Source organism: Cinclus cinclus, chromosome 30 (genome assembly GCF_963662255.1).
Source record: "Cinclus cinclus chromosome 30, bCinCin1.1, whole genome shotgun sequence".
Taxonomy (NCBI): Eukaryota; Metazoa; Chordata; class Aves; order Passeriformes; family Cinclidae; genus Cinclus; species Cinclus cinclus.
In genome coordinates, this window is record NC_085075.1 from 2992929 (window position 1) to 2996360 (window position 3432).

Genomic DNA, 3432 nt, shown 5'->3' on the forward strand with positions numbered 1-3432 from the left:
GTAGGTCTTTTTTGGGGGTCACCGCTGGCCTTCCAGCTCTTTTCTGGCCATGGGTGTCCCCAAGTGTCCACCCCGGGCTCAGCCCTGCTCTGCTGCCCGTGGCTGGTCCCTGTCATGCTTGTCACGATGACAGGGGCTGACCCTGCTGGAGGACCTGGGCCCTCGCCTTGCTCAGGACACGCTGCCCCTTTCCCAGCATCGTCCTTCTGCCGCTGTCCCCGGGTTGCTCCCGGGGCAGGAGGCACCGGGTGCTGGGTGCTCTGCTCCTCCCTGGGGCAGAGCAGGCGGTGGCACAGCACTGCCCAGCTCCCCCCAGTGCCAGCACATCTCCCACTGCCTCCAGCTGACCCTCGGGACTGCCCCAGGCAGGAGGGGAGGGACCCTCATCACCCAAACTGAGCCCCCCAGCAGCAGCTCTGGGTGCAGAGGCTGCAGCATGCGCCCACCCACTGCTCCCAGTAAGGTGGCTGCAGTCACATGGAAAAGGATTCTTCAATGTCCTTTGCAAGTGTGATGTTGGAAAGGGACAGCCAGACCCCAGGGTTGTCACGAGCTGTGTCCCTACCCAGAGGGGCCTTCCCAGCACGGTGTCCCCACCTGAACCGCGGCAAACGGGAGCACTTAGGGATACAGCAGGGTGAGGCACACATACCCTGCGCCCAAAATCCCACGGCTTGGTCTTTTTTCGGAGCATCCTCTCCCCTGCCCGAGCAGGAGCTCTGGGATTTACAATTCGGGAGCAGCCGGGAGCAATAGAGGTGGGGGACAGGGACACCCCCTGAGCCAGTGCCCCCCCTTGCTAAGCTCAGGGACAACCCCGCCAGTTCTTGGGGACGTGGCAGCGACACGGGAGAGCAGCATTAGCATTCCCGGTGGGCACCAGCTCTGCCTTTCCCTTCCTGCTCCGTCCTGCAGTCGGCATCGCTCCTTGCCTTGCTCGACAGCTGTCCTTCCATTAGCGCTCCTGATGGGAGCCCGGAGAAGGATGTGCTGCTGGGATCAGGGACGAGGACATTTAGGAAGTGGTTGTTCCCCCCCGCCTTTTTTCTTTTCTTCCAAATGAGAAGTCACTCTCTGCAGTGGTTTTATTGACAGTCAATTCCCCGGCAGCGCGGGCTGGGCAGGGAGGGACGAGGTCTCGGGATGGAGCAAGTGAGCACGTGGAAGTTCTTGGGAGTCCTTGATTTCTAGTGCACAAGAAACCCCAGGGAAGGAGCTCTGCTGTCCTCCTGCATGGAGAACGTTTCCTGGGGGTGTCGTGGAGCTGTTGGGGCCCCAGACACCCCAGAACCCTTTTCTATCGGAGCCAGGGAGGAGGAAAGCGGCCAGAGGAAACTTCCTTACTGCTGGCCCTCATCCAGGGAGAATGCAGCTGCATCCTTGGAATCGAGTGGAGCGTGGGGACTGGGAGCGTTTCCGTGTTATTTTTTGGGGAAGCCACGTGAGGGTTGTGTTAATTCCTGCTGGGAGAGACAGCGGAACCAGCCGAGGGCTGTGGGATGAGTGAGGAGGTACCAGCCCCAGGTGATAACTGCAAGACAAAAAGGCTGCAAGGGGTGGGTTAGTGAGGGGTGGTGGGGTATGAGTGGCTGTGGAGGAGTCCTCCTGTTAAAAACGGGTGCTCAGAGCACAGATTCAGTAACCAGGGCTCCCCTCAGATCTAATTAGAATGAAAAAAGTAATTAAGGGAAGGTGCTGCAGAGCTGAGGCTCCAAGCACAGGCTCCGGCAGACAGGCAGGATCCCACGTGTGTCTCGGGAACACCTCAGGAGCTTGGGCCAAGGGATAACTCAAGGTCTGGGGCTCTTTTCTCACCTTCCCAGCAGAGCCTGTCCCTGCTCCACCACGCACACCCCACCCCAGTTAAGAAAACCAGCTCCCGTCCTGCTTCTTGGAAGAGCATCCCCCGGGCAAGGATGGATAAGTGATGCTTTTCCATGCTTTTCTGGGGTTGTGCTGTGCTATTGCTCCCTCCATGGAGGCAGCCCTGGCTTGCAGATTGCTTCTTTACCTGCATCTGCTTCTGTCCAGGAGGTAAATTAATTAATAATGGTCAATTAGTCCTGTGAGTGCTGGAGGTGCACTCTGGGCACTGCTGGGTCCTTTCCTGGAGTGTGAGGCTCTGGGGGTGCCTGGCCCTGCAGTCCAGGACTGTATTTATGTATTTAAAAGCTTTAATTCAGAAGTCACCATTGGCATTGGGCTGCAGAGGCAGCTCTCAGACGTTCACCCCATCCAGGACAAAAATTCCAAAAGAGAGGGGGAAAAATTCCATCCACCCCCAAACCTGGACTGAGTGATGTGTAAAATACCTTCACAGCCCATCTCTGCTAATGGGTTGCAAATTGCTTCCATCAGCTCCAGCATTACAGATTGCAGTCTGAAATTGCTTCCAGGAGCCCATTTTGGGGCCAAATACTTCCTAGCTTGGGGAAATAACCATCAGCATCATTAGTGACAGTAAATTGTATTCAAATGAGGCACTGTGAGGCCTTCTTAGGACTTCTTACCTTTTTTTTGCGTGCCTTTTTTGCTGGTGGGGCAGCTCCAGCATTAGGGAGTTGTATTCACACAGAATCCTTTAAATGGAAAAACCTTCCAAGATCATCCTCTGACTTCTGCCAAGGCCACCACTAAGCCATGTCCTCAAGCACCACCTCTACATGTCTTAAATCCCGGCAGGAATGGTGCCTCCACCACTGCCCAGGACAGTCTTGACAGCATTTTCCATGGAGAAATGTTCCTGTTTTCCAGCTCCAGTTGTTGTGTACCTGGAAAAAAACTGGTCTTGCCATTAAAGACGGGCAAAGAATCTGCCAGTCCCTGTTGGCCATTCCCAGCGCCTTGTGCTGCTCCTCCAGGCCTTGCTCTGCTCCAGCTCTGAACCAAGAGCGGCCTCACATGAGATCCTGGTAGAGGTCCAGGATTTCCTAATTCATGAGCACATTGTTAATTATCTGCTGGAAGCCAAGGGCTCAGCATCTTGGTGAGACTAACGAGGCTATTAACAGAGCTGCTTCTTGCCATGCTGGCTTGGGCTGGCCCCGAGCGCTGCGCCGTCCGGGGTGGCTGAGCAAAAGCTCAAGCTTTATATCAAGCTTTGTATCACATCCTCTGGCTCCTGCTTGCCTTCTAAACCACATCTGACCATTGCTGAGACCTTTCCAAAGGAAACAACCGCATCTAAATCCCGGGAACGGAGAACCCAGCACAGCCAGCTCGGTGAATCCGTGGGATTTCTAAATCCACGTGGCGGTAGCTGGGGAAGGGTCACAGCCAAACCTGGGTGGAGGGTCGAGCTGCAATGCCTGGAGCTGCTCCCAGGAGTTCCCCTCGGGGTTATCCTGAATGAAAACAACAGTGTTTAAACCCAGCAGTGGCTGCTCCAAGCCGCTGGGTCACCGGGCCCGTGAGCGGTGTCTCCGGGTGATT